The 20927-nt window shown below is 38.2% G+C and overlaps 1 protein-coding gene across 12 annotated transcripts in view; it reads left to right on the top strand.

Annotated features, from left to right (window-relative positions):
- ARHGAP5 (Rho GTPase activating protein 5) overlaps positions 1-20927 on the top strand; it is a 137317-nt gene that overhangs the window by 28606 nt on the left and 87784 nt on the right. For 3 of the 12 annotated variants that reach the window (XR_014810660.1, XM_084968994.1, XM_021099180.2), the window contains exon 1: positions 8412-8471. The exons of 2 other annotated variants lie outside the window; for them this stretch is intronic. The gene's annotated coding sequence lies outside the window, so the exon portion shown is untranslated. Of the gene's footprint in view, positions 1-5482; positions 7656-8265; positions 8320-8411; positions 8852-20927 lie in introns of those variants that run through there. 7 more of the 12 variants (XR_014810659.1, XM_021099182.2, XM_013978128.3 and 4 more) reach the window with 3 other exon arrangements.

The following is a 20927-nucleotide window of genomic DNA, read 5'->3' as shown; positions in this document are numbered from 1 at the left end:
TTTACAACATTTTGCTAGGAAGTGATTCTTGGAAAGTGTTGGGAAATATTAAACTAAGTCACAGGGATTTTTTGGGGAAAATTCAACCTGAGAATTTTAGATCCAGTGAGGCTAACTCAATTATAAGGCTAACAACCTAGTTTTAAAATAGGCATAAGATTTTAATAGCTATACCAATGGGTAATAACCACATAAAAAGATGCTCAAGGGAGTTCCTGTTGTTGCACAGTGGAAATGAATCCAACTAGGGTCCCAAGAGGATGTGGATTCAATCCCTGGCCTCACTCAGTGGATCAGGGATCCGGTGTTGACGTGAGCTGTGGTGTAGGTCACAAACATGGCTTGGATCCCACACTGCTATGGCTGAGGTGTAGGCCAGCAGCTGCAGCTCTGATTCAGCCCCTACCCCGGGAACTTCCATATGCCATAAGTGCAGCCCTAAAAAGCAAAGAAAAAAAAGATGTCCAACATCATCATTTGTCATTAGGGAAATGTCAATTCAAACTACGTTAAGATACCATTTATCCATTAGAGTGGCTGTAGTAAAAAGACATATGATAACAAGTATTGGCCATGTTGTATAGAAACTAGGACCCTCACACATTGCTGCTGGAAATGTAAAATGGTGCAACCACTTTGAAAAATATTCAGCATTTTCTTATAATACTAAACATAAATTTACTATATAACCCATCAATTTTACCCATAGGTATCTACCGAAGAGAAATGGAAACATACAGCCATGCACATTTGTATGTTCATAATACCATTATCCATAATAACCAAAAAAATGCCAACAATCTAAATACCAACTAACTGATGAATAGATCAAAAATGTGATATATCCATACAAAAGAATATTGTTCAGCAATGAAAAGGAATTACTGATGCCTGAACTCAAAAGTATTATAAGTCAAAGAAGCCAGATGTACGAGGCCGTATATTATGTGATTCCATTTATATGAAATGTCAAGAATATGCAAATCCTTAGAAAGAACATCAATGGATGTCTGGGACTCAAGGTGCAAACAGGACTGACTGTAAATGGGCACAAGGGATGAAAGACATGGGTGAGACCATGAGCAGCCTGAATAGATTACTAAATAGGATTGTGGGACTGAGATTGGCTGCTGGATGGTCTAGACTGCACTGCTGGCTGGGAGGTAGGGCAAAGAGTGATGAATAAATTGTGGGAGTATAAAGTACTGTGGGCTTCAAAACTACAAAGCAGCCTTTTGTCAAAGAAGGTACAGAGAAGCTGTCCTTACAATGAGGATGAGGCTGGCTTGTTCTGGGTAATCCGGGGGTCCAAACCTAATGAAATAGATTTTAGAGATGAGTTTTAGAGAAATGCTATTATTTAGTCTCATCAGGATGAAGTTTTTTGGGTTTTTTTGTTTGTTTCTTATTTTTCTTTTTGTGGGGAGGGATGAGGTATGGACTCAGACAAAACCTACAGAGATGCTAAGAGTAACACCTTTGTCCTGGGTGTGATGGTAGGTGTAAGTGGGTGTTAAGTGTGAACCAGGAAGAAGTGAAACCTGGTCTATGGGCTAACCCTGCAAAATAATTTCAAACACAATAATGTTCAAATGGCAAAGGGACCATTTTAAGGAAATGGAAACTTCACAGAGATTCAATGACTTCTGAATGTCACACAATAAACAGAGCCTGAGATAGCAAATTCAAGTCTCCTGACCTCGTTTGGTGGTTTATTTCACCACAGACTAATTTGCACCCAAGCATTCCTTTCCGCTATAGTAAAACCATCTTTACCTTTTCTTTAAACTAGTAATTGATTGCACTGTACTAAGGATATGGTGGAGGAGGAGTTCTATAAGATTAATGCCTGACTTAGAAAAGCAACCGTCAGTTCCTTGGGGTGATAGAAGCCAAAGTTAACCTAAGTGTCAGCAAATAAATCCACATGGGAATCTATCCAAATGGAACATGTTTTATCATAAACCTTGTGGTCCAAAGGAAAATACCAGAGCACATGGAAAGATCAGCTTGACTTTACCAGCATTAGGGAAACTGTATATTGTCTATACCTGAAAGTTTTAAGCAGTCTTAGTATAGAAAAATAGTTCAAAAATAGAATCTGTGCCATGAGACCATCAACGATATAGGCACTACTATTGGCAAATTTACATAATTTAAAATAAGAAGTCATAGGAGTTCTCTGGTTGCCTACAAGTTAAGGACTTGGCATTGTTACTGCTGTGGCTCAGGTTATTGCTAAGGCTCAGGATTCCATCCCTGGCTCAGGATCTTCCACATGCAGCAGGCAAGGCCAAAAGCAAACCAAAAAAGTCATTAAATATAGTAAAATGTATGTTCTTTGCTGGACTTGATTTGGTTTGTGAGAACTTTTTTTTAAAAAGTCATCAAAAACAATATAATCCATGGTGGAAATAATATGTTTGCCTAGATCATTTCATTCTATTACATCAGAGGCTTCTGTAGATAGAAACAGACAATGCCCAAGGTGGCCTGTTTAAGGCCCAAGAGATAATTAAGAGAGAAGGAAAAGAAGATGGAGAGTCAAAAATGAAAAAGGAAGAAAGAAGAAACAGCTAAAGGAAAAGTAAGAGGGGAAAAAGAGTGAAGAGAAGAGAAGGGAAGAATAAGAGAGAAAAAGATATATGTACTAGACCATTTAGTTGTGTCAAGACAGTTTACCTTACTCTGCTATATACATTCTCCCTCTTTTTCACTTTTCAACACCAGTATAATCCAAATTTTTATTGCACAAGGAATAATATGTTCATTGAAAAAATTAGAAAAAATTTTTAATTATATAAAAGCAAAAAGAATAAACACTAGCTACAATATCACCAGCTGGATTAAAATACCTAATAACTTGTTGGTCAATGACATTGTTATCTTGTTTTCAAAACTTTTTTTTAAATAAGAATAGAATTTTACATCCTTCATTGCTTTGTAGCCTGATTTTTTTTAAAGAAAATATTATGAATATTTTTCAACCTTAATAAATCTATACTTTAAAAATATTTTAAATATTTGCCTCCATTTAATTTTTTTTTCTTTTTGTCTTTTTAGGGCCATACTAGCAGCATATGGAAGTTCCCAGGCTAGAGGTCTAATCAGAGGTGTAGCTGCTGGCCTATACCACAGCTACAGAAACACAGGTTCTGAGCCACATCTGGGACCTACACCACAGCTAATGAAAACTCTGGATCCTTAACCCACTGAGCGAGGCCAAGGATCGAACCCGCAGCCTCAGGGACACTAGTCGGGTTTGTTACCACTGGGCCACAATGGGAACTGCCATTTAAATTCACTTTTAAAGAATTTTATTTATATGACATATAGAGCTTTTATGAATTTAATCAATTTTTGCAACTTTAGTTTTGTTATTATGTTTGTAAAATCTCAGAATTCCTAATGTAAATACTTTTGGAGGAAAGAATGGAAAAGAGTTATTTAATGTCTGTTCCTGAGAGAATCAAAGCTAAAAATAAATGAAGTATATGCTGTGCTGTGCTGAAGAGAGATAGAAATCCTATTCAGGAAAAGATGAGTGTTGTTATTCCTCACTATGTAATAGATGTGTATGAAAGAAGCTGTGCATCCATCAGAAAAACCACATTGTTATTAGAACTGCTTTTTGAAGAAAACACAGAAGCATGGATTGGTAAAGCAAACATTTGCCATCTTCTGCAGTTTATAACAATAGGGGAAAACGACAAAGTCTTAATTTTGATGTGATTAGACACATTATTGATTTCAGAAAATGTTAGCTGCACCAGTTCTTTAGAATGTCCCCCTGATGTTTCAGATCTGTGGTTATTGTTGCTAGTAACTCACATTTACCTACCAGTGAGATGTTATATAGAAAAACGTGGGTTGTACTTGGGGAAGGACATCTAACTCAACTTTCACAGACTAATTCAGCAATTTCTTTAAATGACTTGTATTTTCCAAAGTGATTATCTCAGCTGGTATTTCTAAATATAATCCAAAGCTTTCTGTTAGTAATAAATCCACAGAAATCCATAAAACCTAGTGTTTCATATTATTACTATCAAAAATTTATTGAGCTTTCTACTAATTATATTCTAGTTATTGTGTAAAGCCAAATATTCCTTTGTGATTCCTACCTAGAGGGGCTCACAGTCTAAACTTGGCCTAAAGAGAGTGGGAGTAAGGGATATTCACAAAAATTGTATCCTGTGGTTAAATTGTCAAGCAATACAAGTTCTTGTTTCCCATTGTAATGATTTGCAAATGACAGTGGTAACAATGTCAAATAGAGAATTCAGTTAGCAACCTTTGCAGTTATTTTTTTAGCTTTATGGGGTTAACCTTATTGGGGTTGATTAAATTCAAGCTGCGATCTTTCATAAAATCTCAATGGAGGGTCCAGATGGCCCAACAATACCTCCTTTTGTGAGAGGAAATAACTTGAAGATTTTTGTCTAATTAAAGTATTTGTGCTGGTGGGACCTGAATGAATTGTTATTCCTTTAAAAGGAGTCTGCATCCCAAATAATCTTGATAAAATAGTAATTATTCAAAAATAGAGTTCTGATTTCACTCTTTCAGTTATGTCTGAGGACCAGAGCAGCATGAGCCTGACATTTTGAAGCTAGACTCTGATACCATCTTTGAGATTTCAGTCTGAAAACACAATTTTGGAAAATCAAGGCTCTGTGGAACAAAATGCCAGTAAGGTCAATGCATTACTTTCCTACTGTTCCAGTCCCATGCTCACAATTACCTTAACTCTTGTCAAAATATTTTCTACAGTAACCGCCAAGACATAATTAGCGCCTTTTCTTCATGCTGAAAATATCATTGGTAGCCATAAAACGAATTTGGAGAAAGCTTTTCAGCACCTTAATTCAGCAAATGGCTACTGTGGTTATACTGTGGTTATTGGTTAACAGCATTTGCCTTCTAGCAGGAGTAACACCCCATCTTACCCCGCCTTCTCTCCTCCCAGTAGTTTTAATGGTATGAGATAGGCAGGAAAGAGAAAAGTCTAGGGAGGAGGCAGGGGTTAGGTGGGAGGTGGAAATGAGTTGTGAAATTCTATAGGAAATTAGACAAGAAGCAGTCTCTCTGTGCTTTGGTTCTTTAGTTATTTGCTTTTGTTATTCTCCAACTTCTTTGTGTATTTTGTCTCTAAACACAGTGATATTCTGAGATAGTTTGTTCTCCAAAAGCCTGTCTTATATTAGACAGGCAAAAAGTATGGGTCAATTTTGTCATGAATGGAAAGGCCCTTTTTTTGACTTTTCCCATGTTTTTGGTTCAGGCTACATAAGCCAAAATAGTTATGATCAGAGATTTCCAGCAGGGGGTGTACCCGCTTCTAGAGGGTAAGTTCCTTTGAAGCCAAATCACATCAAACATCTGAATATTATAAGCAGTGTTACCACTGATAGTAGACGTTGGAATTGTGATAACATTTTTTTATGGCTGTCAAAGCTCTTGATCCTAAAAAGACCATGCATATTAATACCTCACTGGCATGTGTTAAAGAACTAGAAATTTGTGGAGAATACTTAAAAACCTGAAATGCCTGACTGAAATCTTATTCCGCTAATTTTTTCAAAGTAAATGAAGAACAAAACTTTGGGTGATTTTAATTATCCAGTACAGCAAAATAAGTGCTTAAATTTTTTTTTAGATAAGAAGAATAGTTGATCTTAGAGGGTTTGGTAATATTTACTCCATCTCTCTTCTGTGTGTGTGTGTGTGTGTGTGTGTGTGTGTGTGTGTAAATGATAAATTACTTGTTTTCTCAAAGTTTTTTCTTTTGAGTGGGAAGGGTTGGTGTTTAAAGCTATTTCTCTGAAGGCATGGATCCTGATCAGTTTTAAAACAGGGCATCTTATCTTTGGTTTTATTTTCTGCTCTTTATTGACTTTTATTTATGTGTGTGCGTTGGTTTTATGTTCTGCTCTTTACTGACTTTTATTTATGCGTGTGCGTGTATATATATATACACACACACACACGCACAAATTTAAATAATATGTACTGGTAAGCAGCTTACAAATATAATAGCATTAATAAGGAACAAAGTCTTAAAGTCCCAGATCCCTTAAATCAAGATGGATGATATAGGAGGACTAAAAAGTAAAAATGTCATCTACAAAAATTATTGTTTGAAAAACCATGGCTTTCCCCACCCTCCTTCCATATTTTCTGGTATCTTATGAGAAAATATTTCAAGTCTTTTTTTTTTTTACCTCCTGTTTTATGTTCTGATACTTCAGTTATCATGTCCTGTTTTAAAGAAAACAGTAATATGTAAAGAAAGTAACACCTTTAAAAGCCCCGATTTGACTTTGGTTTATATTGATACATGGCCACGGTTATGAAATTTCTGATTATTTAGGAAATAATTTTTAAAGTATCTTTAGAATGGACACCCTATAGTACTTAACATTTTAATGTCAAAATTAAGGCTTTGAATTGGCTTCTTGTACTTTTAAGGACTTTTAGTACAAAGGTCAAAAAATGCATTTAAATGCATGAATTTTCCAACTTATCCAAGTAGTGTGGGTACATAAGGCATTAATACCATACTTTGAAAGTTCCACTCCTCTGCAATTTCCTCCTCTCCTCTTTTTCTCCTTTCCTCTTCTATTTTCTTTCATTGCAAGTTTAATTTAGTGTTCTTCTTTCCTGCCTATGGTTTATAACTGAAAGAAATAAGTACCCATGTACCTTACTTAATGTTTGGTACCACTCAGATGCAAGAGAATGGTCGTATAAGAAATTTTAGTCAAGCCTTTTTAAAATTAGGGAGGGAGAAACACATAGAGAAATTAAACATCTCCTCTACTTTTGTCTATTAAGTTTACCTTAGAGAAATATCAAGTGTAGAGGCGTAGGGATATGGAAGAAACGAACAGAACTTCTCCTAGAATATTGTGACAGATTTACTGACAAATATTTTCTAACAGATTTTTACCAAAAGGCAGTTTTTGTTTTTCTTTACTGACAGACCGTAAACGTACTTCTGGTTGGCAGCAGCTGCATCATTATAACACTAAAAGCAACCTTGGCTAACTTCAATACCTTATGTAACATAAGAAATAAAGAATAATTTGAATTTAAAAGACTTTTTTTTATATGTTAACTTTACTGATGATGAAATGTTTTCAATGCAGAAAATAAATCTTTCCCCAAAGATAAGTTCTCACCCAAAATTACTTCTTTCTTTTGAGCTTAACAAACTGGGGCAGATTTATGTTTTTGCTCATTCATTCAACTGCTGGCAACTATTTTAAGACCTCTGTGCAGGACGGATTCTGATGACCTTGGGAAAGTCACAAGACTTCAGTTTCTTCAGTGGTAAAAGAAAAGGTATTTTCCACCGTCCTTTCTCCACCATTCAGTGCCAGTGCCCAGATGAGACAGACACCGAAAACCCAGTGTGCCCCCAACGTGTGAAATTTCTGCAAGTCTCAAAAAATACTGAATATATTTAAGGCAGGATAATAAGTCAGGGCTGGTAGTGATGTGAAGAGGCATCTTTTAGGCTAACCTAAAATCCGCTTGGCATCTCGCTCAACTTCCTTAAGAACTGAATAAATCGAGGGCCTGCCTGCGTCCCTGTGTGGTGTCGCCGGAGCAATGGATTCTTCTTGCTCCAATGGAGTTTTGCCTTCTGGGTGAGTATGTCACCGGGTCCCGGGCGGGTGATGTCTGTAGTTGGCTAGAGATCCCCAGACAGAAAACTGGCTGCACACATAGGTGAATACACGCAAGTGTGTCCCTGAAAAGGAGCTGGGGCACATATTTTCCTCTCTTGAATTCTTTAATGCTCAGATACCGTAGAGTGACTTATAGAGAATCATTCAGTACCCATGCGATGTTTTGCCACGGCCAACACAATATCAGGTTCCTTTGCAGTATTGTGGTCAGCTCTCAGTTATGGCCAGAAACTGGAACAGAAGGAAAAGGGAGAAAGAAAGCAGGGAAGGTTCGGAGACGACGGTGCTCAAGGCTGCACAATCTGCAGCTTCTAAAGCGTGGAGGATGGGACGGAGGAGGAGCAGAATACGGAGAAAGGGGAAAGCTGAGGAAAAATACGCCAATGGGTAAAAGGGAAAAGGTGAGAAGGAATGGAGTAGGAGAGGGAACCAATGGGTGGGAGAGGCGGAGGAAGAAGGGGGAGGGGCAGAAGCCAATGGGGGAACCGGGACGCGAGCGAGGACGCGGCCCCGCGCGCTCGCTCCCTCCCTCCAGCTCCGGGGCTCGCGCCTTCCCAGGCTCCTGGGAGAAGAGGGCAGGGGCGGGGCCCAGCCGGGAGCGCGGCGCGGGAGGCGTCACGAGGTGAGGGCGGCGGGGGCGGGGGCTTGTGGGGAGGGCTGTGCGGGTGCGCGCGCGCGCCCCGTCGAGGCTGCGCTGCTGCTCCGCCCCCGGCCGGGAGTGTGGCTGCGCGCGCGCACGTGCGTCCGGCGGTGCGCGCCGGGAGAGATGCTGAGGTAAAGTTCGGGAGAGAGGGAGAGATCCGTCAGCGCGAGGGAGCCCGAGTGGCCGCCATTACTGAACCCGGCGCGGCGGCGGCGGGCGCCGGGGAAGGGGGAGGGACGGGGCCACCGCTGGTGGCGGGGAGGGAGGGAGGGTGGGTTACCCGGCTGCAGGAGCCGTAGGGCTTTAAGGTTTCGGGGCGTGTGTGTTGGGGAGGGCGGGGGGAGGTGGCTGAAGGGACGCGGCGCTTGGTGAGCGCGCCGGAGCAGAGAGGCGAGCAGAGAGTGGAGGAGGAGGCGGCGGCGGCGGGAGCGCTCCCCAGGAATGTCGCTGCCGCCGCCACCGCCGGGGCCGCTGCCGTTGAGGAGGAGACGGAGGAGACCGACGGTGTTAGGTAGGACCTTGCGACTCCCGGCTCCTCCGGGCCTGCCCGCTCGTCCCCTCCCCGCCGGGGACCCTCCCGCCGCCTGCTGCCCCGCTCGGTCGCTGCTGCCGGCTGTAACCAGTTCATGGGGCTGGGGCCCCGCAGCCGCGGAGGGGAGCCTGGCGCCGCGCTCGGTCCTCGAAGGCCGGGGCGGGGAGCGGCAACCGCGGGGAGGATACGGGCGGCGTGAAGGGCAGAGAGGCCGGGGGAGGGGGTGCTTTCTCCTCAGGTGACGGGGCAGGGGTCGGCGGAGGCCTGGTGGCGGCCGGGGATCCCGCCGGCCCAGCGGGGCGTCCTCTTTCGCCTGCTGCCCTCACTTGTCCTAGTCTCGGAGGAGGCGTGGGGAGGAAGGTGGCGGTGTCTGCTGGCCGGGTGGCTGCCGTTAACGAGTTCCACCTGGACGGGGGAGAGGGGGTGGGCGCGTATTCTCGGAGGCAGTCTTCGTTGCAAACTTGAGCGCCTTTCAGGGAAGGGCGGAGGGGTGGGATCGGCCCTTTCACTTTTCCCCGGAGCTCCCCCCGCTCCTCCCTGGGTTCTGTTCACCAATTTCCCATCTGCTGTAAAGCTCCGGGTAGGATAGGAGAAGTTGCACTGCACAATCAAAACACGGTCCTAAACGTTGGCTGCGACTCGGTTGAGGCTTTGATACTGAGTTTTCTCTAGAATAACCTCTAGACTCTCCCTCTGTTGCCACTAAAGAAAAGTATCGGGGTGGGGGTGGGGAGCTGCGCGGGAGCGCGCGCGCACTTATCCACACAGAAATTCACTCCCTCACACCCTCCCTCTACCGCGTTATTAGAAATGCAAGTGAGGTGGAGACTCCGGGTGTAGCTGAGACTGAAAGGTGCTCGGAAATCTAGGCAAACTATCAGGACGTTTAGTAAAATTCCGAGAAAGTTGTAGAGGGGACACTGATGCTTTTACCATATGATAGAAATCCAGTTTTGGCCCATGCTTAGTAAGTGGAAATTTAGATGTTCTAAATGTAGACCAAAATAGGCATGCAGATGGTTGTGTACACGCGTTTTAAAATTTCCAGCTATAGTTTGCTTTTTGTCTTTGTGGTGGGTAGGAACCATCATTTTTTAAAAGTTCAGGTATAAAATAGTGAAATACTTCGCTGTATTTACTGATCTTTGCTTATGCTGCCTTCTACAGGTGTTGCGGGGGCGGGGTTTTCTGGCTCCACTTAAATCCCAAACCAGTATTCAATTTGAACAGTTTATTAGGGAGTGTTTATTTCCGTTGGGGTTTTCATTCATTTCAGGGAATATTTCTCTATCCACTTAAGATGGGTCTTGGAAGCAAAAATTTGAACTAGATTTAATTATTGGTTAATAAGTAAGATTAACAATATGTGTTCGGAAATGTTTTGTTGTCAATTCCAGTTTATTTGACTTTAATGTCATAAAACTGTGTTCTTACTTAGTATTTTTAGGTAGGCATACTAACTATAGAGGTAACTTCCTAGACAGTTGCCAGATTAAGGTTTTTTTTGCTTCCATTTTAAATTTCTCTCTCATTTTTGGCTCTTTCTTCTATTCTTTGTAATTGACCCACATTTCTTGTATCTGTAGTGGGTCTGGAGGAGAGTGGTAAATGCAGATCACCAAAAACTTGCATAGGTCTATGACTAGACATACGTGATTGAAAAGCTAGGTATACCTATGCATTTAACTTTCAAGAAATAGCACTACTCATCTGGCTGACTTGAAAAAAATCAGAGTGATACAGATGACTAGATAAACCAATTGGTTGTCCTGTGTAAGCTACGTTTTTTTTTAGGCCCACCACAACATGTCTTGTTTTACCATTCTTTGTACATTAATTATAAGAGTATTGGGAAATGGAGTGTGTTACATTTTGACACAAGAAAGAACTGGCACAGAATTCTGATATCTTCATCAGTTTTTTAGCCTCCCTCCCCCATTTAAATCACTTTAGAAGTTTAGATGTTGTATTCCAAAATTAATATCTTAATTCTGTCACATGGTATTTATCCTAAATGTATTGAAATAATCTAAATGTTTGCAACCTCTTTTTTCTGTTTGAAAGGCAGATTTAAATCTGTACACTTTTTCTGAGAAAATTATTTTGACCTTGAGATTTATGATTTTTTAAGAAATACAGTTTGTATTTGCATTCTTTTTTGGAATTGAAGTTTGGTACAGCTTAGGATAATAGTTTTGTAACTCACTTTTTTAAATTGAAGAAAAAGTTATTTCTCAAGAAGACTGTACTAAAGTTAGTTTTTCATCATTAGGACTTAAGTGTTCCTTTAGTAGTCACTTCTTAAATATTAACTGGCCTAATAGAGATTTTCTTGGTAGCTACAGAATGTTTTAATTGTCACAACTTCAGTTTCCATAGATATTATTTTAAAAACTTTTATTTGGGCTGATTTTTTCTTTGCATACCAAAAAAGTATGCAGATAATATAGTTGACTTAAGAAGAGTTATATAGTGTTCTATTTCAGTAACGCTTATGTTCCTAAAAGATGTTTGTAAAGTACATTTGAAGTACACCAAGGGAATTTGCATTTTTAAAGAACTGAGAAGAAACTTTATAAAGTGATCCCATAATTTGGTGACTCGAGTAATCGTGTTTCTATTTGTTTAAGTGAAGGTTGTTGACAGTTTTATCAAACTAGGAAAAACTGTATTAGAAATTAAGAAAAGTAGTTCAGTGTTAGGAATTTTAAGTATGAACTTTAATTTTTTTTTCAGACTCTGTTCTTTGGATTCCTTATTGATTTTTGCTAAATGTCTTGAGACTTCCTAATACCTAACTAGGCAGCTTTTATTTTTGTCTATTAAATGTATTATGCTTAAATATAGGAATTCCTTTGAAAAAGGAAATCATCTGCATTAAAAAAATTTTTGAAAACCTCCAGTTTGTTACTCATTAATTCAGATTACCTTTGTGTAGCACTTGGGGATAGATACCAAGATGAGTTAGAGATGATGTAACTTAAGCTGTAGTTGAAGCGGTAGTAACTATCCAGGAGTTAATAGTTACAAGCACTAAGAGATGCGGAAAAGAGAACCACTGTTTCTTTCTATCAGGGCCTCTTTAGGGAACCTTTACAAAAGAAGCATTTGAATTTAGATATTTTGACTGCAAATAGGAGAAATGTAAGAGGGACAATTTTTTTTTTCTTTTTTTCCACTGTATTTTGGAGGTTGACTGTCCACAGTACCTTACATTTGCAGTCATGTAAAATAGGTTGTTAATGTTTGATTATGTTTGTGTGTTTTGCATCTTAGAACTGTTACTTCGGAAAATTTTATGCATAACTTCGTAGATTTAAAATAGGATTAATATGTGCCATTGGGTTAGATTCTGAAGCTTTTCATCATGAAGAGTTGATGGAAAAATGAATTTCCATTTTTCTAGCTTCATATAGATTTAGTCAAAAAAAATTTTTTTTTAAATCTATGACCAGTATTTTACTGAGCAGATAGGCACTGTGAGTGATCAAGGGAATATAAAACATTGCTCTCTTAAAAGACCTTACAGCTTTTGAGAGGTGTGAGCTTGACAGTTGAGGAATAGTTAAATGCCAGTTAAAGACAGAGTGGAAGAGTCACAAATAAGGCAGTACATATTGATTAAAAAACTGAGGTAGAGAAATTTATTACAGGAGATATCATTTGGAAGTGGCATAGAATTGGAATAAAGTGAGAAAAAAATAGTTAATGCCGGTTTGGACCAGAAGCACTGGGAAGGGTGGGTAAACTGACAAGTCAGGGGAAAATGTAAGGTGAAAATATAGCAGCGTCAGTTCGCACATATGAGCCAAATTGAAGGATTTGGGAGGCGGTATTAACACAAAGTTAACAGGAAGAGTAGTGGGAAAAATTACATTTGCATGACTCTCTTCATTACTGTATTTGGTGCTGTCAGCCTTGGAAAAACTCATTCTTTGGCTTCTGATAGGGTATGTAGTTGGTTCATTTTCTTCCTGTTGATGATGATCCCATATTTTATGTTTTTTTCTATGCTTGCCTTTAAAATAATCTATTTTTCTTTACTTTTTTATTTTTATTTTGGCTGACTATTTAGAGAAGGTTGAAATTAACAATCCTATGATCTGGGGAACTCAAAGATCCAGATTTCTACTCTTTTCTATAATTAAGTTTTTAACTCTTTGGATGCTTATTATAAAGAGTATTAAATCAAATGGTCTCTTTAATTTTCTAAAGTTTATTATCTTGAAATTGATGTTACTAATCTTGACTTTGCCTCCTTTCATTTCTGTATTTTCGTTTGTCTTGATAATACTGTCACCTGAAACTCAAGTGATAGCACCATCTGTTGCTGAGACCGATTAGTTTTTCTCTAGGAAACATTGACTAGCAGCCAGCCACCATGTTCTTTGTCTTGGACTGCTCTTTTCTGTTCTGTGCTAGTTCAGGTGCTTTCAGACCTCTAGGATTTGCCCATCTCTTGGGCATTGTGTCCCACCAAATCCCATTTTGTATTCCTCTCCTAATCTATAATGACCTCTTATTGCTCATTGCAAGGTCTAATTCCTATAACAGTCTCTACTTTCTAACATGTTAACTGTGCTCAACCACTTCACCCTAATCACACACCAGGAAGGGCTTCTGTTTATCCAAATTTGATCTATTTTTCAGTTTACCCAAGTCCTTTGATCTCTGGCAGGGGTCTGCAGATTATAGCCTCTAGGCCAAATCCAGTCTGCTCCCTGTTTTGGGGTTAAAATGGCTTGTTACATTTTGAAATGACTGAGGAAACAATTAAAATAATATTTTGTAATAGGTGAAAATTTTATGAAATTCAAATTTCATTGTTCATAAATAACCATGATCATTTATGTAGGTATTGTTTATGGCTGTAATATTTACTGTCTGACCTTTTACAGAAAAAGTGTTCCAAGCCCTGACCTATTCCAACTTGTACTGATCTTTCATTTCTTTGAATTCCTATTGCATTTATCAGTTCCATAGTAGAGCACATTGCCTTTGTCTTCTTAGCTATGGTATTATATATAAAGCTTCTTTAACATAGTGGGGAAAGTGCTTTTCAGCCTTTAAAAAAAAAAAATCCATACCTCCTTTTTAGTCTATACCCCTTCCTGAGACTCTTATTTGATCTCTTAATGTTCCCCGTAATTAAGAAAATTGTTAAACTTTACCTAATGTAGTTTGTATAATGAAAATAATATTTCATCTCTTGTGTAGCATTACTATAATCAGTGTCAAATTATGCCCTTTCCTCCACTTTTCAGTTCTCCAAAGTGAGGAGAAAGGACTCAAACCCTAAAAGGGAACATATTCATAGCCTGGCTTAGTGGACTTCCCTGTACTACCTTTGTACCCTCAACACCTCTGACATAAAGCTGAGCAAATAGTAGCTAAGCACAGTAAATAGTTAATGGGTTGTTTACAAAGGTAAATGAAGTGACCTTTGCTTCTTCTGTTTTCACTACAGAATAAGGAAATGGACTAGGAAGAGTTTAGAATAACTTTCACACTGGGTCCTCAAAGACAACATATTGTTAGAGGAAAGCGTGGATTAAATATAGGATAGGCAATTAATTTGTTTGGGAATAATTTATATCATTGCTTTTCAAATATTTTCTGCAGTGAAACTTTTTCATACAATAAGTACTTGAAATATCAAAAGAGAAAAATGAGTAAAAGGAGAATTATCTTTGCTGAGTGGGTTTGGAGAGCTCCCAGAGTATTGCTTACTGATATCCTTCTGGAAGTATCCTTCAGGTTTAACATTTACAAACCCATAATTTTTGTTAATGAGCAGACTAAAGGTCTTGGGGGAAATTGGACTTTTTTAATATTAGAATATTCTACTATGCTAGACCTTAATAGACCTATAATAGCATGTGATTTTTGTTAATTGTGACTACAAATGTGACTTCAAGATTGTCCAGTGGTTTTGGATCTGAGACTGGAGATCGATTCATTCATTCATCAAATACTTGAGCACCCATTGTGTGTCAGGCACTGATCTGAGTGCTGAGAGTATGGTAAAACAAAAACAAAACTCCATCCTAACAATTTATCCTGAATCCTACCAAGATCCATAAAGACTAATTCATAGGAATGATGACTTTAGCCTTCCTTTCAACCTTTAGATTGTGTGCTTATGTGATACAGACTTGGTCAAAGAAAATTCAGAATATGATTGACTCTTCTACAGGTGTTAACATTATTTAATTACTTAACTATCTCATATGTTAAAATGGCTTTTTCATTTCCTCTTCTAATTTTTTACAGCATGAATTTGTCATTGAGAATTAGCAACATTAAGAAAAGTAACATTTTAAGACAGTATTAAGCCATATTCTCTTAGTATACAGTTGATGTTTTTATTCTCAAACTATTCTGGCTAAGTTCCTAAGATTGTGGGATACATAATAATCTTTGGGCTTGGATCTGTCTTCTGTTTAAGGGATGTTATCTTATTTGACTTAAAGAAGATGGTGCATGTAATTATAAAGCTGCTTCTTTTGTGTAATTAGTTCTTTGAAATGTGATTCCTATAATAAATATTTGTGATTTAAAAAATTTTGTGTCAAAAATTAAAATTAGATGATTATTTTGGCTGAATACAGGCACACTTCATTTTACTGCACTTTGCAGATACTGCGTTTTTTTTACACATTGTAAGTTTTTTAGCAATCCTGTGTAGAACAAGTCCAATAGCATTTTTAAGTTACATACATTTTTAAAGACATAATAGTATTGCACACTTAATAGATTACAGTATAGTATAAACATAACTTTCATATGTAGTGAAAAACCAAAAAATTCATGTGACTAGCTTTATTGTGATATTTGCTTTCTTGTGGAGGCCTGGAACCAAACCTGCAGTACCTCTGAGGCATGCCTGTTACTTAATGGATCATAGGTAGTCAGTATTCTGAGGACTTAATTTTTGAGGAAAAAATTTGGGGTCCTTGAGTATATGTATATTTCCTCCATGAATATCTTTAGAAAATCTTTAGATTAACAAATCACAGTGCTTATTTAATTAACCTAACGTCTTTACTTTTTTTTTATAACCACAGAATTAAGAACATTTGACTTTAATATTTACTAGGATTCATGCAATTATTGAGTAACTTTTCTAGGTTCTTGGATCTGATGATGGAATAAACAGATTTGTACCTTTTTATATCTGTATAAAATCTGGAATGGAGTGGGAAGACGGATAGAGTAAATGACAAATAATATAGAAGTAAGTTGTATAGTTAGGATAAAGAATAAGCAAGGGGGAATTTGGAGAGTATTAGGAAGAGTAAGTGCGAAGATAGGAACATGTTTAGCTTGTTGAGCAACAATTCAGTGTTGCTCACTGACTGGAATCAAATGAGAATGGAGAGAGTAGTTTGAGGGTAGGTTAGAAAGTAGGGGTTAGGGAGTTCCCCTTGTGGCTCAGTGGTTAATGAATCCGACTAGGAACCATGAGGTTTCGGGTTCGTTCCCTGGCCTTGCTGAGTGGGTTAGGGATCTGGTGTTGCCGTGAGCTGTGGTGTAGGTTGCAGACACGGCTCAGATCCAGCGTTGCTGTGGCTCTGACATAGGCCGGTGGCTATAGCTCCGTGGCTATAGCTCCGACATGACCCCTAGCCTGGGATCAACAACAACAAAAAAGTAGGGGTTGGAAAGGTAGATTTCGTAGTAAGCCTTTGAAAGGGCTTGGTTCTTTTACTTTAGGAGCCACTGGAGAGTTTCAATCAAAAGAACGATAGACACTGACCTACGTTTTAAAGGGAATATTCTGGCTGCTCTATGAACAGACTGAGGACTGGGAGCAGGAGTGGAAGCAGAGAAATTAGTTTAGAAAGAAGGCTTTAGAATAATCCAGAGCTAGAGATCAGAGTTATAGCAATAAAGGTAGTGTAAAGCAATAAATTCTGGATGTATCTTGAAGATAGGGCTGTTAGGAGTTTCCTGACACAGTATAATAAAAGTGTAAAGTATTTTTAAAAGTGTATCTTTTATTAATGAGTGCAACAGTTGGTAAAAAGATACAAAACAAAGAAAATTAGTTTAAATGCAGAATTACTAAGAACCTTTTCAGTTTCTTACAGTCTTTGTAGAACTTAAAAAAAAATTGTTTTTGGCAGAAAGCCATTTCATGTTATTGAAACTCCTTTGAAAAGAGCATGTTAAGTTTGAATGGCTTTAAATGTCTTAGAAAACTTAGTTGTAGCGATAGCTGCTTCATTTCTGCAAATGTAGGATAATTCCACTCAAAATTATAGTCATTAATTTCTGTAAGGGATACTTAATCTAAATGTTTTTTGGAGTAAAATTTTTATAAGGTAATCTTAAAGGCAGAATGAGAAACTGTGTTGCAGATTATTAAAAGCATCATTAATGCTTAAGAGAGTATAAGATTGGTCATTAAGAGACTCGTCATAACCTTACAAATTCGAGTAGGTAATTGTTGCTTTTGTCTTGATTTCTTGAGCAAAAATAAGCATGATACTAGATGTTATGAGAAAATAGATTATATGAAAATAAGGCTATATCAAAAATAAGATGTATGGATTGACATAGTCATATATTACCATTAAACATATTTGAAAGGAATTTTCAAATGAAACAGCCATATAGACATTGGCCATCAGTTTATTAGTGGGAACACACAAAAAAACAGAAGGCATTCTTTTTTTCTCACCACAGAAGAAAAATTACATTGGTTAGCTAATGGAGGGCAATTTTGACTTGGATATTGAGGGCCAGTGAATAATTAATGTATGTATAAACTATCCAAGTGTCTGAAAGTAAATTTCCTAATAACCTATTATAGCCAATCTCATGAGAGCTGTCTTTGTCCCATGAGGTGGTAATGCCATACTCACCCAAACAAATGGCAAAATCTTTTTGAGGACAAGGTAATGACAATTTTTTCTAGTGTAGGATTTCTCAAACTTAAAAATCTGAAAGCACTCTTGTGGGGTTGGGGGGGCTGCATGCAGAAGTTCCCAGGCTAGGGATCGAACCCACGCCACAGTAGTAACCAGAGCTACAGTAGTGACAACACCGGATTCTTAACCTTGCTGGGCTGCCAAGGAACTCCTGAAAACCCTTTTAAACTAAAGTTTCTGAGTTAAGTAAACCTATAAATAAGATAAAGAAGGCACTGCTCTGATGAAGAGTTGGAAGGAGAGAGCAACTATTTATTTGCGTAGCATTCTTTCCCACCCCTATGTAAATTTTCCCACCAGAATGTGAAAATCACTATATGGTGATCCATGACATAAGTTGTGGATCTGACTTCAGAATACCAACAGGTAGCCTGCATGAGAGCATTGTTAGAAAGGAGGACATGGATGTTCCTCACTGTCTAATTGGTAGTTTACAGTGAATTTGGTGTGGAAATTCACATAAATGTCACACAAAACTACCTTTTTTTTTTTTTTTTTTTTTTTTTTTTTTTTTTTTTTTTTTAATAAAGGCCTCACATGTGGCATATGGAAGTTGCTAGGCCTAGGGGTTGAATTGGAGCTGGAGCTGCCAGCCTACACCACAGCCCTGGCAATGCCAGATCCAGGCCACATCTGCAACCTACACCACGGCTTGTGGCAACGCCAGATCCTTAACCCACTGAGTGAGGCCAGGGATTGAACCTGCCTCCTCACAGACACTATGTCGGAACCACAATGAGAACTCCAGAGCCACCTTATTTTTAATTTACACTTTAATATTCGCAGTGTAGAAACTGCTACTAACAAATTAATTAGGATTATTGAGGCCTCAGTATTAAAATTATGCTCAATATATTGAGTTTTATTTCTCTGTTAGATGAAAAGCCTTCCAGTTTTCAGTGATCAATGAAAGGGTAATGACTTCATGCCTGTACTCATATTCCTTTACTTTTAAGGTCTTTTTCTTTCTGAAATTATAAAACTCATTTTGCGATAGTGTTTTTGTTTCTACTCTTTTTAACTTTGGTTAGAGAAGTATCTCAGGCTTTTGAGGTTTATTCCCTAGGAGAGCAGAAATTAATCTTTTAATGTGTTTGGATAAGTATATGTAAAAAATATTAGTGAAGATGTGGCTGTTATGACAAGGATTAGATTTGTAGTTGAAAATTTTCTGTAATTTTTCAGGTTCATACGACATTGAATTGTTGATATTTCTGTTAATAACTTTGTGTCTCAAGCTGCAGAGCAGGGGACAGTCTTAACTCTTCTTTGAACTACTCTTAGTTTTCAGAGTAAATGTTTGTTTACTGAAGATAATAAAAACCTGTATGTATTTCCAGTGTTTAATTAGTTATGTTTTCTTTTGATATACATTTAAAAGGATATCTTTTGCAGTTTTTTGCTTATCTAGTGAGATAGAAGGATAGACCTTGCATTCTACTGTTTTAAATTTTTTTCTTAATTGTTAGTTATGGAATCACTGCTATTTTCACAAACTGATTTCCCTTTTAATCATTGTTACAGTTTTGTTATCCAATTATATCACTGTTTTCTTTTTGGTAAATATCCATAAAGTAGTCTAATTGTTCTTTTATGCAGTTTAGGTAAAGAATGTTAAACTTAGTGCTAAGTGAAAATATACAATTTGATCACATTAAGATTTTTAAAAACTTACTTCATAAGAGTTAATAGGATTGGGTGGGATTCCTTAATTTCTTACACTGCTGGTTATTATATATACTGCTCCCAGGTAAATACTTAAGTCACCAGTCTGATTACATCATTTTTTATAAATCTTGAACAGCTTCCTTGTTTCCAAGAATCAAATTTAAAAAACAGAGCTAAGAGAGTTCCCTTTGTGGTGCAGTGGAATCCGACTAGGAACCATAAGTTTGCAGGTTTGATCCCTGGCTTTGCTCAGTGGATTAAGGATCCATCATGGTGTGAGCTGTGGTGTTGGTCGCAGATACAGCTCGGATCCTGCGTTGCTGTGGCTGTGGTGTAGGCTGGCAGTTGTAGCTCTGACCTGACCCCTAGCCTGAGAACTTCCATATGCCACAGATGTGGCCCTAAAAAGAAAGAAAAAACAAAAAACCCAGAACTAATATTTATTAAGCATTTTCTATTTGCTAGACACTTAACATTAAAAAAAAATTTTGTATAGATAGGCAGCCCCCCCCCACCTTTTTTTTGCTTTTTAGGGCCACACCTGCAGCATATGGAAGTTCCCAAGCTAGGGATCAGTCGGAGCTACAGCTGCCAGCCTACACCACAACCACAGCAACAGGGAGTCCAAGCTGTGTCTACTGCCTACACTGCAGCTCACAGCAATACCAGATCCTTAACCCACTGAGTAAGGCCAGGGATCGAACAAACCCACATCCTCATGGATCCTAGTCAGGTTCGTTAACTGCTGAGCTACAAAGGGAACTCCCATCAGCCCATTTTATAGATGGGAGAACCATGTTTCAAGAGGGTTAGGGCTTTACTATGATCAAATTAGTAAGTAATATGAGTGAAATTTGAAATCAGTTCTATTTATCCATGGTTTTCTACTAATGTTGCTTCTCAACATGGTCATATTTTATTTATTATGAAAGCGAGCTGAGGAGTTTTCCATTGTGGTGCATTGGAAATGAATCTGACTAGTATCCATGAGGCTGTGGGTTCAGTCCCTGGCCTTGCTTAGTGGGTTGGGGATCTAGCGTTGTAGTGAACTGTGGTGTAGGTCGCAGACACAGCTTGGATCCTATGTTGCTGTGACTGTGGCTTAGGCCAGCAGAGTATTTTGCTTAAATATCACATGGCTGATATTGTTAAAATATTTTTTTTAACAATTTTTATTTTTTTCCATCATACCTTGTTTACAGTGTCCTGTCAGTTTTCTACTGTACAGCAACGTGACCCAGTCACACATACATATATATATTCTTATTCTCACATTTTCATGCTCTGATATTGTTAATATTTGGTTGAGGCTGATAGGATAAACTTAAAATAAGAATAAATCTGAAATTTTATTTTTAATTATTATTATACTAGAAATAATAGAATTTTAAATTATAAGAACTATCTCTCTCTACCATTAGTTGTTAGCATAGACATTTGGAGTATAATCT

The sequence above is a fragment of the Sus scrofa genome, chromosome 7, assembly GCF_054392235.1.
Source record: "Sus scrofa isolate SSC_HxYL_T2T_F1_AM1 chromosome 7, Sscrofa_HxYL_maternal_Yorkshire_Landrace_v2.0, whole genome shotgun sequence".
In the NCBI taxonomy this organism is placed as follows: Eukaryota; Metazoa; Chordata; class Mammalia; order Artiodactyla; family Suidae; genus Sus; species Sus scrofa.
The sequence above is the reverse complement of the archived record's forward strand: the minus strand, read 5'-3'. Positions and strand labels throughout refer to the sequence as shown.